Raw genomic sequence first — 19,776 nt, forward strand, 5'->3', positions numbered from 1 at the left:
ATGTGCGCGTAAACACGTGCAAACGACGGCGGCCGTATATGTTGCAATACACTTTCACCTCTCAAATTATCAACACCGTGCAGACGCTGCAGCCCCGTGCTCGCTCTCTCGCGCACACCGTTTCCCCGTGCAGACGCACCACATACAAATCGCAGATACCATCCCGAGGTTCTTCCCACACACACAGAAATCACACTGCACCGATATTCTGAACTAAAGTTTATTAATGGCGCCAATACACACTACCTGGAGGAGGAATATTTCGTGAGGAGAGCATAGCCTAACTCTGCCTATGAACCCAGCGACACAAACGTCCTACCACATACCTCGAAGCTGGACACGCGGCGTCCCACGGACGCTGAGAGATTCGGAGGGAGGATGAAAGACTTGTCCTATCACTGTCTCGCAGCAGCACTCGCTGGCATCACATGGATGCTGTGAGCGGCAGGATGACAGGAAGTGGGTCGTGATGGCCCGGAGGTTGTAAACAACTGACTAAATCGTCCCCTGGCTCTTTTTATGCTCTAAACTTCAAAGGCCCAGGGGGACGTTGCGCCACGCAGCCAATCACATGCCTTCCTTTCGATTTTAAATTGATGCCCCGCCCACACCTGGAGCGTTATTTTCCGTTACGCCTCGACCCATTGTCTATGTGCCAGCCCTCTGTCCCCTTCGAGTGCTGCGGCGGCGGGGCGGGCGGCGGCGACCCCCCGTGGCTTCTTTGTCTGGACGGGCTCCCGCGCTTTTGCCTATTTAATATGCCACCCTCCGTCCATTTTCGAGTGCTGCGGCGGCTGCGGCCGGCGGGCGACGGCGGACTCCCCATTGTCCCTTTGTCTGGAAGGGCTCCCGCGCTTTTCCCGCTCAATCTCCCATCCTCCATTCTCCCTCCGAGTTGTACCTCATTGCTGTTGGCCCAGAGAACCTTCTTGCGCCCAAACAATTTAAAGATAATTTAGGGGCACTGTTCTGCCTCACGGCAGGTGTCTTGCCTCACGGCAGATGTGGGGCGTATGTACACAGGAATTTCCTGTTTTTGATGCTAAGTTTGGTCACGTGACCAGGAAGTTGCGATTTAAGATTCCCGCTCAACCACGCGGGCGTCGGCCATTACACCCATAATTCAAGCTGGCAGCACACATAGCGTCCCAGTGACGCCAGCTGTAATTGTCCATTGTGGGACTTTAAGAAGCATCGTCTGTAAGTTCGTTATGTTCTTATAATACTGGGAATGCTGTTATAATGTTAGAATGACCATTATAATGACGTAAATGCCTTTATAATGCTGTTAAATTGTTATGATAAATACGAGGCCTAGTTAACAATGAAGCCAGCATCTTTCCTTATTGTGAATGTTACTTGTAATTTAATAAGTCGAGTCAAACTTGTACCCAAGTAACTTTATTGCGATCTGGAGAGCAAGGATGACGAAATGTCTCATTGATAGTGCAGTGTTATGTGTAGTACTGTACATCTGGGGTGCAGTGTGATGATAACACGGTGTGCCTTTATGTAACACAGTAGCTTATGCTCTTGTATAGCTATTCAGTGGTAATGTAGGTGCCTGGTCCATCCAGGATCTATTGTTTAGAAACATGTTATCTAAGACAATGATATGATGCTGTGGTGTTCATTCATTGTGTTGGTGTTTCCGGGTATTAACAGATGCCGTATCTGTGCTGTTTTCTTACCAGTTTTACCTCGTTAAATTCAATAAATGACGTTTGGAGTCGGATGTTCACCCTGGCTCTGAGGGTTTATTGGACGCGAGGTTAACTACTCAGCTAGCGGTGCAACGCAGCGCACAGCGAGGCCGAGACAGGCACCGCAATGTAACCTGTCCTGTGAAGGTTGTCCAATCTCCTGGCACCGGGAAACCGTGGGACTCTCCCTCTAGGGCCCTTCGGATTAAACCCCGATGCGTCAGGAAACCCCCCATCAGGACACTACGTGGGTGCGCTGCGTGCGGGTGTGTTTTTAGTGCGGGGGCCGGGAGGGGATCGCGGCATTTGCGGAGTTGCTCCGTGGTCGTGGAACCACACACTCACCCTCACCCTGAGCCGGCACACACAAGCTCACCCCAAGCCAGCACACTCACTCACCCTCACTCCAAGCCAGCACACACAGATTCACCGCTAGCCAGCACACGCACCCTGAGGCAGCACAGACAGACTCACCATGAGCCAGCACACACAGACTCACACACAGACTCGCTCGCTGCTCTCTTCTGCTCACAGCAGCGCTCTACCCTGGCGCAACAGCAACACTCAATCGCTGAGCCGTGGGTGAACATGAAATATACACACCCCCTGTGCAGGTTCTCATAAATCATCACAAATGTAGTGGAATAACGTGCACGGGGGTTTGCAAGCGGTGTGCAAGCATGTGCGAGTTACGGACAGTGAGGTCGCATCGGGGCGACCAGGTGCGGCAAGAGGGAGCAACGGAAAGGAGACGGCCAATTAAGATGCATAGCAGTGATTGGCTGCCTGCAAATATAGGCGCGGAACAGACGCCAGGCTGACGGGAGATTGAGACGATAATGGCGGAAGCCACGGGCGTGAGGAGTTAATGAGGAAGGGGTTATATATGTAGTGGTGGTGTTGACGCGCACCGACAGTGAGAGATCACGGGGCGGCGCGGGGTGCGTGGTTGTGCGCGCTGACACAAGGGGGGGAAATAGGATCGTGGGCAGCGCGCAGTGATTGGTCAACTGGGGTGGGTGCTCTCAGCGACGTCCGCATGAGGGACTATAAAGGGGGACGCGCGGGAGCACTCGGGGAGTTGTTAACCAGTCGAAGACCGAAGACGGAGTTCAAGAGGTAGGGCCTGAGACCCCTAGTCCCGCTGTCCTTGTGAGGGCCGGGGCCCTGTGTGGCTCGGAGGCGAGACTGTGGGACCCGTGGTCTGACGTCCATGTGGGCCGAGACTGTGGGACCCAGAGTCGAGACGGACACCCCGGCTGGGTGTGTTCCGAGAGGCTACGGGGCGTAAGAGCCCGTGTGGGTGTAGCCAGGGGAACCACGTGGGTTAAGGCTGGAGTTAGCCACCCGTGTAATAAGTTGGTGTTAATAAAAGAGTGTGCTACCCGTAAGGTCGTCTCCCGCCAAGTTCCTACATTACATATACAGGAGCGTGAGAGAGAGTTGTTGAGTTGGTCGGAGTGAAGACAAGAGGAAAGACAACAGAAGTCCCAAGCCCCGCGCTCCACACCTCGCCCTCTCCAGCGGTGATGGCTAAACACGCACTGGAGGCAAGGCCGAGGTTGGAGAGACGAGGGTAGAACAGGCTAGCAGTAGAGAAGCTAGCGGAATCCTAAGTGTGAGTGTGAGAAGGCTAGCAGTAGAGAAGCTAGCAGAGAGTATAGCTAGCAGTAGAGAAGCTAGCAGAGAGTATAGCTAGCAGTAGAGAAGCTAGCAGAGAATATAGCTAGCAGTAGAGAAGCTAGCAGAGCGTATAGCTAGCAGTAGAGAAGCTAGCAGAGCGTATAGCTAGCAGAGTATATAGCGGAAGGCGAGCAGTGGAGAAGCTAGCGGAGTAAAAAGCGAAGGCTAGCAGTGGAGAAGCTAGCAGAGTATATAGCGGACGGCTAGCAGTGGAGAAGCTAGCGGAGTGTACGGTGGGAAGCTATCAGAGTGTGTAGTGGTAGGCCAGCAGTGGAGAGAGCGAAGCGAGTGGGGTGTGGCAGGCAGGCTAGCAGTGGAGAGGCTAGGAGAGTGAGAGAGAACAGGCTAGCAGTGGAGAGGCTAGGAGAGAGAGATAACAGGTTAGCAGTGGAGAGGCGAGGAAAGTGAGAGAGAACAGGCTAGCAGTGAACGCGTAGGGGTGGCGATTGGCTGCGTTTTCAGGAGAAAATCTCAGAGGGTCATAAACCTGCGGGCAGATGCACAGGTGAGTCAAATTATATATTTACACATCAAGTGACTTTATGTGCATGCGTACGCACACACTGATCACCACCTCCATCTCCATTACCCGGCTGGGCAAAGTTGTCTTAGCGAGCACCTATTATTAAGTTAACAGCGGGTTGGTACAGAGCTCCATTCCCAGCCATCTAAGTGTTAGGATGCTGACACATGATCCTTATGGCGGTACCCCGGGGTACCAAATAACACAAAATGGCCGAGGAAAATAAATATTTTATTTCTGGGACACTATTTTTTCCAGAGGTGTAATTAACTCCGCGACTTGGGTACCAAGCTATCCGAAATCAGTGCTACTCCACGATGTCGAAACGCCAAACAGCATAAAAAATCCGTTATCGAAAAATTATACTTTTGAAGTATTGGAAATGACGGCAGGAAACTCCTTTGACGGGAACACACTTCTTTTATTAAATCTTGACTTGAACGATACAACGCATGGCCTCTCTTCTTCACAGTACGGTCACCATACAACGGTACAACTCGTGAGCTCTTCTCTCCGCTCCACACTTCTCTCAACTCCCGTAGACTCTGTGCTGCTGGCTCTCTGTGCCTCGTGTAGACTCCGCGCCTCGGCTACACTCTTCTCTCGTCTCGTGTAGACTCTGCGCCTCGGCTACACCCTTTACTCGTCTCGTGTAGACCTTACGCCTCCGCTACACTCTTCACTCGTCTCGTGTAGACTTTACACATCTGGCTACACACTCTTCAGTACCCGTCTCGTGTAGACCTTACATCTCCGGCTACACACTCTTCAGTACCTATCTCGTGTAGACCTTATACTCTCTCTGGCTACACCGTATGCATTACTCGGCTCGTGTAGACCTTACACTCTCTCTGGCTACACCATATGCATTACTCGGCTCGTGTAGACCTTACACTCTCTCTGGCTACACACTGTACATTACTCGGCTCGTGTAGACCTTTCTCTCTCTCTGGCTACACCTTGTACATTACTCTCCATTACTCTACATTACTCTCCCTTACTCTCCATTTCTCTCCTCTCCGGGCTCTATCTCTGCACCTTCGTCTTCATTCCTAGATGGTTCCACTTCCCCCCCTCTACTCCTCTGTGCATCACCTTATATATCCCTTCCTCCCGGGAGACGGAGCGGATGCGGACCTCAACGTCGGCACCGCTCCTCAGTTACCCAATCACCATGCGCTATCTCTACGATCCGTTTCCGCCCAGCGCGTGTTTCCACTCATCGACCAATCACACCGCGCTGCCACCCGATCACTCCCTCTCAGCGCGTCACCGGCACACAGCCAATCAGCAGCACTACCCCCACCCGCGCTGACGCCTGCTCCTCCCCGTCAGCGCGCGTCACCACACACACACCCGTACATACGCGCTGGCACACGACGTATACCCCCAGCGCGTATCACCACTACATCACCCCCTCCCACATAGCTCGCAGCCGGCCCGGCTGCTAACAACAACCAACCGCAACGATAAGACGACAACCCAACCCAAAAAAAAAACCCCGTAACCCCCCAGTGTGCCCCGTAACATAACAAGAACAACAACCACAACAAGAACTATGTACAAATTGACAACGAACACAAGAAAAGTCAACAACAACACAATACACGCGAATTCCAGAAAACGAACGCGCCCAGCGTCCCTGCGACTACACGCAGTGACGAGGCGCTCCAACTGCCCCGACTCCCTCTCAAGCGTCGGTTTACAGCGCGCCGATCCCGACAAACACGCGCATTCATTACAAGGCAACAACCGCGACAGGCAATCGGCATTTGTGTGTCGCAACCCCTTACGGTACGTAGTCGTAAACTGATAGTCCTGGAGGACTTCCAACCACCGCGACAACTGGCCCGAGGGTTGGGCAACCCTCAATGAATACTGTAGCGCCGCGTGGTCCGTTCGGACCGTAAAGTGACGACCATAGAGATATGGTCTGAACTGTTGCACAAAAAAGACAATGGCAAGCAGCTCGTGACGGGTAACGCAGTAGCGCTGCTCCGCCGGAGACAACACCCTACTACCGTAGGCGACAACTCTTTCGACACCCCCGACGACTTGGGATAGCACCCCCCCAATGCCCGTGTTGCTAGCATCCGTGTCCAGCAAAAAGGGACTCGCAAAATCGGGATAACACAAGGGTGGGGCACCCACCAAGGCGTATCGGAGGGAGCGAAACGCGGCTTCCTCCTCCGGTCCCCATTTGAACTTCACTCCCTTCGCCGTTAGAGCATGCAAGGGTTTTGCAATAGTGGCGAAGTGCTCAACGAACCGCCGGTAATAAGAAGCAAACCCGATGAAACTACGCACGTCGGAAACGGACGTAGGTGTCGGCCAAGAACCGACACAATCTGTCTTCGCGGGATCGGTGGAGATCCCCGAAGAATCGACAATGTGACCCAAGTATCTAACCGACTTACGAAGGAGGTGACATTTGGCCGGTTTAAATTTTAGTTTAGCCGATCGCATTCGCAAGAACACCCCTCTCAATCGCTGGAGGTGTTCCTCAAATGTTTTACTGAAAACAATGACATCGTCCATATAAATCAAGCATGTATCCCACTGCAAGCCCGACAAAACCAACTCCATAAGTCGCTAAAACGTCGCTGGAGAGGAGTGAAGTCCCATGGGTAACCGGTTAAACTGGAACAGCCCCCTGGAGTCCGAAATGCTGTCTTAGGTTTCGACTCTTCGTCGAGTGGCAACTGCCAAAACCCCGATAACAAATCAAGAGTCGAAAAATATCGCGCACCAGACAATGCATCGAGGGACTCATCCATCCTGGGGAGCGGATACGCGTCAGCCACAGAGATCTTATTCAGGCGACGGAAATCAACGCAGAATCGCAGGGACCCGTCCTGCTTCTTAACCAGCACAATAGGCGCTCCCCACGGGCTGGAGGAGGGCGAAATAATATCGGCTTCTAACATTTCGTTAACAGCCGACTGAACATGTTCCTTCTCCGCAGGACTCAGTCGGAAGGGATTTTGCCTGACCGGCGCCGCATCGCCCGTTTCAATGTGGTGGTACAACAAATCCGTGCACCCAATGTCATACTTATGTTTACTGAACACATCAGAAAATTCTATGAGCAACTCGCGCAGCGCACCCAACTGCACCGCCGACAAATCGTCCGAGGCGGCGCATAGCGAATGGACCCACTCAAGGTCCTCCCTTGTCTCAACGTTCTGCGCGGGGCTCGAGCCCACCTGCGCAACCAACCCATCATCCACAGGGACCCGCGCCGCGTGAGCCAGCACGGTGCCCTGTTGAATGACAGCTGGCCGCGACCCCGCGTTCAAAACCATTACAAACGGATCCCTGTCAGCCCGCACCAAAGTGTGAGCCACCGATAAATCAAGACCCCCGACAGCCTTGTTAGAAGGACCCAAAAGCACACTTTGTTCCGAAGCCTCCCTCACCCATGGTTTCCGCAACCGGAGGGGAATTAACATCTGTGAACCCGGGGGCACATGCACGGTCTGTGTCGCCACCGCTTGTATCGTAGCGCACGCCGTCCGAATGTCAGTAGGGCTCGTCAAAAATGCAATCCGGCGACCCGATGGCAGTTCAATGCATCGTTGATCGATAAGAATTTTAATGGGCATTTTAGCCAAAAAATCAATGCCCAAAAGACAAGGAACCGCCAAAGAAGACGAAACGAAAACGGGTCCCGACAATTTGATATCTCCAATGCAAATGGACGCCCTAATCTGACCGATAATGCCCAACGATCCCCCATTAGCGGCGTAAAATGGCACATCCACCGGGAGCAGCGGACGACCTCGGACTGGAAGAATATTATAAATGAGGTCCGATATAATAGTAGCCGACGCCCCCGTGTCCACTAACACCCTAACCTCGACCCCATCAATAGATCCCGTAACAACGGACGAACCCGCCGAAGCAGCCACAATTCTATGGCCCAATTCCGCCCATTCAATATCTCCCTGGTCCCGGCCGAACCCCTCTCGCCGAACCGAATCCCCGAACCTTAACCGGCCCTCCTCCGCCGCGATGCGGCGTCCCATGTGTGTCGAGTATACAGGCCGAGCGTGTGAGGTGCCGCGACTTGCCGGGGATTGTAGAGATGACTTGGGCTCTCGGTCGTCGTCCAGCCGAGCCCCCATGGCGCGCTGACGCGGAGCGCGGCACCCGGACGCCACGTGGCCCCGGAGGCCGCAGTTATAGCACGTGACGAGGGTCGGAGTAGATCTCGGTTGCTCCGACTTTCGGCCCGATCGCAGAGGCGACCGAGCCCCCGGCCTCCAGTCCCCTGGTCGTCCCGCGGCGAATGCCTCCTCTCGTGGGCTGACGACTTGGGGTTCGGGGACCACCGAACCCGGAGCTGCGACGACGGCAGCGTTGCAAACAACTCCTTGTTTCCGTTGTAGGGCCTCGTGCGCTTGAATACTCGTGGCGACTCTCAAAGAAGAAATATCAATCTCGTCAGCTGTGTTGATAGGGACCCCCAGGTCCTGCGCCAACTTAAGCAGCTGCTCCAAAACCATCGCGTCTTGGCCCTCCTCGTCCATCCGAGGGAACGCAGCATCGGCAAGAGCCAGCAACGCCGTGCGATAGGCCAGCGCGGTCTCCGTGGGCGCTTTCCGTCTTGCGTAGAAATGATGGCGGCACGCCGAGGGTGGTCCGTAGACCCTGGCCAACAGACCCAGCGCATCCTTCAGCGTGGAGCGGTCCGACTTCCGTGCGGACCTGAAGGCCGCGAGCGCGTCGTCGTCCAGCATGGCAGGCAACGCCCGCAGCGCCGTAGCATCGGACCACGCGGACATCTCTTGATGCGCCAAAAACCTTCGCTGAAATTGGCCCCAGTCTCCGCCTTCCGCCTTGAAGGCTGACAACGTGGGCAGACGCTGCTGAAAAATGAAGTCATCCGCCTCGTGGTTCCTCTCCGCCTCTCCGTCGGTGTGTAAGATGGCGGCTCCAGCGGCAGACGTAAAATGGCGGACCCCATCACGCGCCGATGACGTGGATGCGCGCGCTTGGGACCCCACCACCACGTGGCGCTCGCCGTTCCCGCCAAAAGTAGGCCCAGGCGCAATGGCGGGAATCCCCCATTCGCTTTGGCGGGAATCTGTGGGGCGACCTTGTAAAATGTCCCCCACCGTCCCCGCTCCTCCCGACGAGCTGATCTCCGCCAAGATGGACGCGGCGGCGAGTAGCAGCTCCGCCAGTCGGGAGTGCGCCTCACGAAGCACGGCCTCGGTCCCCGGTCGCTCGCCCGGCGCCGTCGACGGATCCTGTAGCGTGGGCAAGTCGTCCTCCTCACCCCCCGCCACCAGCGGCCCCGAGTCGTACAGGTTTTCCTCGCGGTCAATCCCGTGGGTCCTACGGGTCTTCTTTGTCTCCATACTTGGAAGCCCGTTTCACTTCTGACGCCAGATGAAGTATTGGAAATGACGGCAGGAAACTCCTTTGACGGGAACACACTTCTTTTATTAAATCTTGACTTGAACGATACAACGCGTGGCCTCTCTTCTTCACAGTACGGTCACCATACAACAGTACAACTCGTGACCTCTTCTCTCCGCTCCACACTTCTCTCAACTCCCGTAGACTCTGTGCTGCTGGCTCTCTGTGCCTCGTGTAGACTCCGCGCCTCGGCTACACTCTTCTCTCGTCTCGTGTAGACTCTGCGCCTTGGCTACACCCTTTACTCGTCTCGTGTAGACCTTACGCCTCCGCTACACTCTTCACTCGTCTCGTGTAGACTTTACACATCTGGCTACACACTCTTCAGTACCCGTCTCGTGTAGACCTTACATCTCCGGCTACACACTCTTCAGTACCTATCTCGTGTAGACCTTATACTCTCTCTGGCTACACCGTATGCATTACTCGGCTCGTGTAGACCTTACACTCTCTCTGGCTACACCATATGCATTACTCGGCTCGTGTAGACCTTACACTCTCTCTGGCTACACACTGTACATTACTCGGCTCGTGTAGACCTTTCTCTCTCTCTGGCTACACCTTGTACATTACTCTCCATTACTCTACATTACTCTCCCTTACTCTCCATTTCTCTCCTCTCCGGGCTCTATCTCTGCACCTTCGTCTTCATTCCTAGATGGTTCCACTTCCCCCCCTCTACTCCTCTGTGCATCACCTTATATATCCCTTCCTCCCGGGAGACGGAGCGGATGCGGACCTCAACGTCGGCACCGCTCCTCAGTTACCCAATCACCATGCGCTATCTCTACGATCCGTTTCCGCCCAGCGCGTGTTTCCACTCATCGACCAATCACACCGCGCTGCCACCCGATCACTCCCTCTCAGCGCGTCACCGGCACACAGCCAATCAGCAGCACTACCCCCACCCGCGCTGACGCCTGCTCCTCCCCGTCAGCGCGCGTCACCACACACACACCCGTACATACGCGCTGGCACACGACGTATACCCCCAGCGCGTATCACCACTACACTTTGAATAGTGCATCGCGTACAGCTCGTCCAGATGAGTCGATTGCCGCATCGCTGGCCATCGACAGACTTAAAATGACTGCATCACGGACATTATGCGGGAGCTGGTGTATTATGGTGCCCTGGGGTACCGCCATAAGGTTCACATGTTGCACTCGGGAGCCTTTGATTTGACACAGCACCAACACTAGGCCCGGCTACTTTGCTTGTCTTTTGAAGCTAGTACCCTCCCTTTGTGCTCTCCCCTTTTATATCTTTCGAGTCCCTTCTCTATACGCTTACCTCACACTCCACACCGCTCTCGGCCATTCATCGTCCTTCTTCCCTCAACGGTTGTCAACCATCGCCTCAACGCTCAACCTTCGCTTCCCGCCTTCTTCAGTTTGAACCTCCACCTCCAATCCTTTTGAACCTCGCCTCCCAAGCAATCACTGTGGAGGCCTCTCTGCACCAATGGGAGGCATTTTCCTACTTCCTTGACTGTCTGCTGGTATGTTTGCTGCAAGTGAGTAATCTGTTGTCTCGTCTATTACATAAGTTTCCCAGGTTTGACGCTGACAAACGCACGGCAGAATTACCATCAGTAAACCTGAGGAGGGCCCAGGTCTCTTAAGTTTACTGAGACTAATCACCTCTGGTGTGGATGTCCAGGGGTTAATCCTGGAATTGTTGCTGGTGGCGAGGCAAGTTGGCAAATACTCTTTAGCCAGCACTTGATTAGGCCAGCCTGGCACAAACGGGGGTTCTGTGGCCACCAGCATGCCGTGCTACCTTTACCCACCCAAGTGCTGATGATAACACACTGGGCATTCATTTACAGCTGACTTGACATAGGAGCGATCCAGGACAGGTTCAGGCACTCCTTTCTTGATGCGGCCAGGAATCTAACCCAGGTGACCAGGTGTGTAGAGAAGTGCACAAACCCAATTCTCCTGCTGCCCGGGTGCTTGCGGCCAGGCCCCACGCTCGCTGGACTTCGGCTGAGCGAGTCAAGCGGTGTGAACAAGCAATGCCTCCCCTCTTCCCTGGAGAATGGGGGACCATGCCGAGAACTTCTGTTTGCTTGGATCGACAAACTAATTCTGTCTCACCCAAATGTCTCCAGTACTGCGGTGGCACTCACCAACAGAAGGGAGTGCTTATTGGTCGACTTTCCAAGTCAAACGACTCGAGTTCTGCACCCACTGTGCTACGATCTTCTGTGGAAATGGAGACCCCTATCTGACCGTGTTCGTCACTTGTTGCAATGCATCCTACATTATTATGCTGCAGATCTGGTCAGTTCTTCCACCCTACATCCACACGATCCAGAAAGAGTGCCTTCATCGCCATATTGCTGCTGATGTCAGGTATCGAGCCAAAAAAAGGACCACAGCTCAACTTTGGATTTGTAAATGCACGCTCCCTAGTCAACAAGACTGCATTGATCCACTATCTGATCAACGATTGCCGACTCGACATTTAAGTTAAAGTTAGACATGGAGTGCATCGATAACCTCTAAAAATACACGCGAGCAGTGCACATGTGTTTGCACAAAATGAAATGATGCTTAATCCAGGAAACTCGGAGGTTCTGCTGGTTGGCACTCGGGCTCAGGTGAAAACAATTGTGAGACGACCAGGGGTGGTGGTCGCAGACTCCAGGATTCAGTTTTCTACTCAACTAATGAGCCTCTGCATCATACTCTACCAGATTATGTCCTTTGATCACCATGTGCAAAATCTAGTCAGGTCCAATAATTTTCATATCAGGGTTCTATGACACATTCAGCCAATATTTAGTCGTGACATCGCCGACACGGTGGCGTGTAGCATAGTGTGACGAGGCGAAAGTTGATGGTCACACTCATGGCTTCCCTCTGTGGCAGTTATAAAGCTGGTGAGACCGATTTTAGGAGTATGAGTGTGGGGAAGCCCAATTATGCAAATTTACCTGCCATAAAAGGGGAAAAATAAGGGGTTTGGAGGCACTTGACGTGAGCAGAAGGGAGTGGGGCCAGAAAATAGCAGCAGCAGCCAGGAGCTGGAAGCCTCTACCCACCGCGGGAGTGTGGAGGCATCACACCAAGGGGAGGCAGCAGGGCTCTGCGTGCTGTTGGTGGGGAGACACCACTCCCAAAGGAAGCCACCTGCTCTACATACTGTTGATGTGGAGACATCACACCAAGGGAGCCACCTGCTCTGTCTATAGGTGCAGTGTGGACACACCACACCAAGGGAGCCACCAGTGCTCTACCTACTGTTGGACTGTGGAGACACCTCCCCAAAGAAGGCACGAAAAGCTTCGCATATTGCTGCAGGCCGACTGGGACACACAGGACCGTGAAACCCAGGACCGTGAAACCCTATAAACGGGCGTGCTTGTAGGTGTATAAGGGTGATGGAGTCGTTCGGGTGCATTGCGTGTAAAGACGGGTTCCTTTTCTTTATTAAGTTCCATATAGAGCACACAATTCAGACAATACTTGTGGGGTTCTGCCTATAAGTGTGCATGAAAGTATCACCGAAAAAAGAGTGGCAAAACGACCAACCCGCCTGGTGTCTTACATCCCTCCCCAAGGAATCACACTCCCCATAAACCCTGCTATTCTGAATCGTTACACATAGTATTGACAAGGCTTTATTTCGCAACTCACTACTCTACGGGATGTCTGACAAAAACATTAGCAAGCTACGTATACAAAATTCTTTGGCATGTGTCGTGACAGGCACTGTAAAATCCAACAATGTTGGTCCGGTGCTCGCTGGGCTGCATTGGCTTCCGGTTGCTGAACAAATACATATGTAATAAACGACTGGACCACGATGTCTGGCTCAGTGTCCTTTATTATTCGGTTCGTGCTGTACACCCACACGGCTGTCTTTACTCTGTAGCTTCTCCACGGTGCTGACTCCAATGTCGGCCCGATCCCCAACAGCAGCTCCGCTGCTGTTCCTCTCACACAGCCCCCCTTGGCTGTACTCTCTGCTGCTCTTCTCCCTCCGCAGCTCTCACAGCTTCTTCTCTCTCTCTCTCCCTCCGCAGCTCCTCCTGGCAGCCACACCGCTGCCTCTATCAAGCAGCCCCCTCTCTCTCTCTCTCCGCAGCTCCTCCTGGCAGCCACACCGCTGCCTCTAACTCGCAGCCCTCCTGGCTGTCTCCTCCCCAGCTGCACACCACTCCGCAGCTTGCTCTTATCTTCGGGGTTGGCTCCCGATCGCCGTCGGCGCCCCCCCTTCTCCACACTTGCCCGCGTGGCCTCACTCTTTTCCGCTCACACCCCGACTACCTTCCCCTTCCGGTTTACCCGCTTAAAGCCCCGAACCTTACCCCCACGTCACATGACTCCACCCCCCGTGACGTCACCTCCGGAAGGTCGCTTACGCCCGCATTACACCACCCTCCCCCGTAGAAAAATCCCAGCCGACCTCGGCTGACCAATAGCAAATCGTAATGCGGCGAACCGAGCTTCCCCCCCTAAAGGACACTAAGCATATAATGTAACAGCAAGAACAACAACAACGCAATCAACATCAACGATCGTACAAAAGCATGCAATAAATACAACTGTAAGAAAAAAATAACAAGACAGCAACAATCAACGAAACGTAAGCGATTTGGAACGTGTGCGGGTCGCCGGCCCGTCCCGGACGGTCGGCGGCCCACTCGCAGAACGGGAACGCGATGAAAGTCGAGGAACGACAGGGGGTAATCCCCCTGTCGCAGCTGGAAGTCCACCGCCGTCCCGTGTCTCTAAAGAGTTAGTCTTGGGCTTGTCCTGTGACCGTGCCCGCAGCTGGGTCGGAAGGGCTGCAGGGCTCGAAGGTCCCGCAGACCTGGCAGGCGTCCTCCGAACAGGGCCCCTCGTCCCCCGCAATGTCACGGCCGGCCTGTCTGGAACAGGTACGACAGGCGCTCTAGCGAGATCAATGGACGCAGGCAGGGGAGAGTCAGCAGCAACAGACCCCGGCAAGGCAATATTGGGGGATGACGCATCATGTAAGGGAGCAACATATGGTTTCAAGCGCGACGTATGCACAACCCAGCGACGAGACCCAATCTGGACGCGTGCTGTCTGTGGGTTGGGAACCGCAATGAGGCGTACGGGACCATGCCAGGGTTTGTGCAATTTCGGCGAGGTCCCCGGACGTACCTGTGGACAATGAAGCCAGGCTAGGTCCCCAACCTTCCAAGGGCACTCCCCCTCAGACCGTCGCGCATATCGCTCGTTCCGGGCCTGGGCTTTGGCCGTAGCCACGCGGGCATTCTCCCGCGCCTCCGTGACTCGGCGAACCGTGTCCTGGATGTATTCAGGAAGTGGTTTCCGAGGTCCCTTCACCCCAGTTCCCAATTGCACATCCACCGGCGGCACGTTTTCCCGACCATACATAAGGTAAAACGGCGAATATCCTGTAGCCGCATGAGGCGTCATCCTGTACGCCGAAAGCACCCCGGGGATGTGCAGATCCCAATCTGATTGTTGTTCACTCACGGTATGGCAAAGCATGGCAGACAATGTCCTGTTCAGCCGTTCAACCATACCATCCGTCTGCGGATGGTATGGGGATGTCCGTACTTTCTTAGTCCCAAGGCCCGCGCACACTTCCGCCAATAATTTAGAAGAGAAATTCCTGCCCTGGTCCGTGAGGAGTCTCTCAGGCGCCCCCTTATCCATAATATACCCAAACAAAAAGGCGTCGGTAATGGCCGCGGCCGACTGATCGGGCAACGGCCAGGCCATCGGCCAACGGGAGAGGTACTCAACCCCTACCAGCAAATATTTATTACCCCTCGCCGATGGTGGAAAAGGTCCCAATATGTCCAGTGCCACCAATTCATTGACTCGAGACACCTGAATCGACTGGAGAGGCGGCACGTAAGGATGTTTCGGCGGCTTACGTTGTGCACACGCAGGGCACGCGCGCACGTGCCCTACGACATCTGTCGCCATGCCGTGCCAAAAATAATGACGTTGCAACGTCAACAAGGTCTTCTGCACCCCTAAATGTAAGAGAGTGTCACAATGGAGGGTTCTAATCAACTCGAACCGCAAGGACGTTGGTACCACCAGGCGCCAACGTTCCTGGAACCCCTCCCGCCACATAAGCAGACCATCTCGGAGAGCGGTTTGCGGCCCCACAGCCGTACTCGGACTCCCATTGTCCTTAGCAGACCGCTTCCGCAAGGACACCAATGACTCATCCATCATCTGTTCCCGGATCCAGACAGACCGCGGCAGATTCAAAACCCCGTCAGCCGGTCCCGGTTCCATCGGAGTGTCCGACTTCTCGACGGCCAGCGTGAGCGGCTGAGGGGGGTTTGGAATCGGCGAACACCTATGCGTCCCCGACTCACATTTACAAGGGCCGCGCCGCGGTAATCTGGAAAGTGCGTCAGCGTTCGCATGGCGCACACCCTTCCGATGTTGAATTTGGAAGGAAAATTCCTGTAGCGTGTCCAACCAACGTGCCAACTGTCCGGATGGCTGGTCAATTTTAAGGGCATATTGCAAGGCCGCATGATCCGTACGCACAATAAAAGAACGACCGTAGAGGTATGGTCGAAATTGCCGTAGGAAAAAAACAACCGCCAATAGTTCTCTGCGAGTGACACAGTAGCGGGTTTCCGCAGGAGACAAGACTCGGCTACCATACGCCACGACACGCTCTACACCCCCTTTAGACTGTGATAACACCGCCCCAATACCTGTGTCACTCGCGTCCGTATCAAGAATGAATGGGTGATCGAAATCGGGATAATCCAATGTTGGGGCCGTGGCCAATAGATCACGCAGACTCCGAAAGGCCGCCTCCTCCGGCTGTCCCCAAACAAACTTCCGTCCTTTACCCGTAAGGAGATGCAAGGGCCTCGCAATCGTCGCAAAACCCGGCACGAATCTTCGGTAATACGAGGCAAATCCCAAAAACCGCCGAACATCCCCCACGGTGGCCGGAGTCGGCCAATCCCGGAAGCACGCCGTCTTTTCCGGATCCGTGGACACTCCCTCAGCGCTCACAATGTGCCCCAAATAGCGGACGGACCGTTGCAGTAGGTGACATTTCTTTGGTTTGAATTTCAATTTGGCAGAACGCATCCTCGTAAACACTGTCTCCAGCCGCGTCAAATGTTCATCGAATGTGCGGCTGAAGACAATGATATCGTCCAAATATATAAGACATGTCTCCCACTGCAACCCCGTCAAAACGAGCTCCATCAATCTTTGAAATGTAGCAGGGGCCGCATTCAATCCCATCGGGAGACAGTTGAATTGAAATAACCCCTGAGGCGTACGGAATGCGGTTTTCTCCCGTGAGGACTCGTCAAGGGGAAGCTGCCAAAATCCCGAAGAGAGGTCCAGTGTGGAAAAGAACTTAGCCCCCGACAATGCGTCGAGGGAGTCATCCATACGCGGCAGAGGGTACGCATCTGCCACCGATATCTTATTCAATTTGCGGAAATCGACACAAAATCGCAATTTGCCATCCTTCTTCTTAACCAAGACGACTGGAGCGCCCCATGGGCTGTTAGATGGCGATATAATGTCCGCAGCCAACATGTCTTCCACTGCCCCCCGTACGTGTTCTCGCTCCGCAGGACTCATCCGATGCGAATTTAATCGAATAGGGGCAGCATCGCCCGTCTCAATGTGATGGTAAAGCAAGGAAGTGCGGCCCAAATCCAAATCATCGGAGCTGAACACATCGGAATATGTCAACAACAATTTACGCAGCGCACCACGTTGCTCCATGGACAGGGAAGAATTTTCGTCACATAATTGAGCAACCCAACGATCATCCGAACTCCTTGGCTCGGAAACCCCAGCAACAACTCCCCGGCTATGTGGACAATCATGGGTCGCAAACGCCGTAGTGGCATGTGCCACAACCGTACCGGCCGGGACACGGACGTTTTCTCCCCCCGCATTAAGCACCTGTAAAAACGGTAATTGATCCGGCCGGACGATGGTCTGTGCCCCCACTAACGCCAACCCGGTTGTTATCGTGGCGGACGGTGACAACAAGACCCCTACTGCTCCTAGCCGATCAGGCAGGGGCTTCCGATACCGCAAGGGTATAAGCATCTGTGTACCAGGTGGGATGTCCACAGATGCGACGGACAGCGCCTGCACTTGTACGGCCGAAGCAGGTCGCCCCCAGGGCGACGGCAGAAACGAGATTTGACGGCCCCCCGGCAGTTCAATACAATTCTCATTGATTTTGATCAAAATGGGCATCTTAGCCAAAAAATCGGTGCCTAACAAACAAGGAACCGCCAAAGATCTCGATATCAACACAACACCCGAGGCCGACACATCCCCAATAGATATCTTAGCATCCACCTGACCCACGATGCCCATGCTACCCCCGTTCGCAGCGACGCACGACCCATAAACCGGACGCACAGCCCCCGACGGAATGCCCAACAGATGGAAAATGACATCCGATATAATAGTCGCAGACGCCCCCGAGTCGACCAAAATGCGCACGTCCACACCTTGTATGGACCCCGGTACAGTGGACGAACCCGTAGCGGCCGCGACAACTCTCCGTGCCAACTTACGCCACTGCGTAACTGAATGACAAGGCCCCGTCGATGGCCTTTCTTTAACAACAACAATAGGATCGCGCAACACAGGTGGTGGGTGAGGTGGAAAGCCTTGCCGAGTGTCTGGTGCGTGCCGACATGCCTGTTTCGGAGGATCTTTAGCCGACTTGACCGGTGCCGAGGCCTCCTGCTGCGGCGGAGCCGGGAAGCGGGCCCAGCAGTCTCTGGCGTAGTGGCCCCTACGCCCGCAGCGGAAACATTCGGCCTCGTTGCGCCGAAGCGCAGGCCTCGCCTCCTGACGGCCCCGTTCTGGTAGCACCGCGCGCGGTCTCGGCCCGCCGCGTCCCGTCCATGGAGCGGAGGCGGCCGTCAGTTGTTGAGGGCCCCGGTCATCCGGAACATAGACGGCCTGCGCAGGGTTCCATCCCAGCGCATCCCCATCTTTGACGGGCCCCCCCGTCCACGCCGTCACTTGTTTCCAGCGACGGAGGTTGAATTGCGCATCGAGACACTTAGCAGCCATCCGGGAAGTTAGCTTCTCATGCCCACACACAGGCATGGGGATCCCTAGATCCCGAGACAGCTCCAACATTTTCCCTAATATGAGAGGCTCAAGCAGGTCCTGTGGCGTCTCAGGATAAGCTGCCATGGCCAGCTCCAGCACCGCACCCCTGAACGCCACGGGCGACTCCTCTGGTGCTCGTTGTCGTTGAGCGAATCGCCGATGCGCATCATCTGGTGGCTCATAAGCATCGGCCATTTCTTGAAAAACACCACATAAAGTTGCCTTCTTATCGGTCGCTATGGAACGGAAGAATCGGACAGATTCGTCGTCCAGAAGAGTCGGCAACACCTCCAAAGCCTCCGCATCGGTCCATCTTGCTGTGCGTACCGCCGCCAAGAAGCGGCAGGCGAACGCGCTCCAGTCCCCACCGACGGAAAATTCTTTAACTGTTGTAAGGTGGCGACTCCGACTCCTCTTCCCGCCGGATTCCAATGGTGGTGGTTGTGATGGCAAATTCAAAATGGCGTCGGCCCGCGGCGTGGCCAAGATGGCGGTTTGGCGCCACGGAGCGCGCAAAATGGCGGCCTCTTGCCGCGTGGGCAATGGCGGCGGCAGGACAGGCAACGTGGCGGCCCGCGGAGCACCACTTGCATCATCCATCGTCCCTGGCGCGACGAGATGGCATAGATGCGCCAGGACGTCCTGAAGTGCCTCCAGTTGTACCGCCATCGCTTGCCATCGTTGATCCGCGTCTGATGATGTCGACGGACCCGCCACCGCGCCAACATCCTCCACACCCGTTCCCGTGGTCGCCTCAGCCTGGCTCTCCTCCACCACCCCAACAGGATCCGTGGTTGGAGGGAGTTCGTCGTCGTCGGACGAAGAAGCCGATGCAGGCGCCGGATTAACTTTCTTCCTCACTTGTTTCGACATGCCGTTGCACTTCCGACACCAGTGTAATAAACGACTGGACCACGATGTCTGGCTCAGTGTCCTTTATTATTCGGTTCGTGCTGTACACCCACACGGCTGTCTTTACTCTGTAGCTTCTCCACGGTGCTGACTCCAATGTCGGCCCGATCCCCAACAGCAGCTCCGCTGCTGTTCCTCTCACACAGCCCCCCTTGGCTGTACTCTCTGCTGCTCTTCTCCCTCCGCAGCTCTCACAGCTTCTTCTCTCTCTCTCTCCCTCCGCAGCTCCTCCTGGCAGCCACACCGCTGCCTCTATCAAGCAGCCCCCTCTCTCTCTCTCTCCGCAGCTCCTCCTGGCAGCCACACCGCTGCCTCTAACTCGCAGCCCTCCTGGCTGTCTCCTCCCCAGCTGCACACCACTCCGCAGCTTGCTCTTATCTTCGGGGTTGGCTCCCGATCGCCGTCGGCGCCCCCCCTTCTCCACACT

This window comes from Lampetra fluviatilis, chromosome 30 (assembly GCF_964198595.1).
Source record: "Lampetra fluviatilis chromosome 30, kcLamFluv1.1, whole genome shotgun sequence".
Lineage (NCBI taxonomy): Eukaryota > Metazoa > Chordata > Hyperoartia > Petromyzontiformes > Petromyzontidae > Lampetra > Lampetra fluviatilis.